The 806-nt window shown below is 45.2% G+C and overlaps 1 non-coding gene across 1 annotated transcript; it reads left to right on the forward strand.

Moving 5' to 3' along the window:
- Positions 1-327: 327 nt before the first annotated feature.
- LOC129401369 (U6 spliceosomal RNA) lies at positions 328-436 on the forward strand. The gene has a single exon (XR_008628295.1). It is a non-coding gene; the product is annotated as a U6 spliceosomal RNA (small nuclear RNA).
- Positions 437-806: the final 370 nt, after the last annotated feature.

The raw sequence follows: 806 nt of genomic DNA on the forward strand, positions 1-806 counted from the left end.
CCTAAAAAGTCATCATGAATATTGAATACTTTTTATAGATTGTGACTTTTTATAGATTATTTAATACTCTTGGAATATTCCTTTACTTTTTTACTGCATCACTGTCATCCCGTTGCTCATCGATTTGCTGGAGCGGGCACCAGTAACGTCTCCAAGTGCAACTTGTTACTGTTTTTGGCATAACGTATACCCCACAGGTAGCTTGCCAGGCTCTGCCATGGAGGCGAGATAGTCTCTGTAGCTTGCCGGGCTCTCCAAGAGAGATGGAGGAATCAAACCCCAGTAGGCATGCAAGGCAAATGCCCTACCTGCTGTGCTATCGCTCCAGTGCTTGCTTTGGCAGAACATATACTAAAATTGGAATGAGACAGAGAAGATTAGTATGGCCCCTGCCCAAGGATGACACGCAAACCCCTATTTTAAGCATAAAAAATTTAAATATACTTGAGGACCCAGAGAAATACTATGGGATGAAGACATCCATATGCTCACCCACATCTGATTTCTTGCACCACACCCTCAGTACTTCCAGAAAGGACTCTTGTACACCAAGCTGGAAGCAGCAGCCCAGCAGGGCCAAGTGTAGCCCAAAAGAAAAGAAACTTAAAGGCGTGACATCTCAAGAGTGCCTGTGATGTTTTGATAGCAGAGTTTCCCTTCGCCGTCATCATTTAAACTATGGGTCATTTGGTTCTGGAGACAGATATTTACATTGCCAGAGATGAACTGGCCAGGCCAGCACACCAGGCCCACTGATGGGCAAAGAGTTAAAAGGGATGAGCGCATTGCGAATGTGGGAAGCCCAG

This window comes from Sorex araneus, chromosome 1 (assembly GCF_027595985.1).
Source record: "Sorex araneus isolate mSorAra2 chromosome 1, mSorAra2.pri, whole genome shotgun sequence".
Classification (NCBI taxonomy): domain Eukaryota; kingdom Metazoa; phylum Chordata; class Mammalia; order Eulipotyphla; family Soricidae; genus Sorex; species Sorex araneus.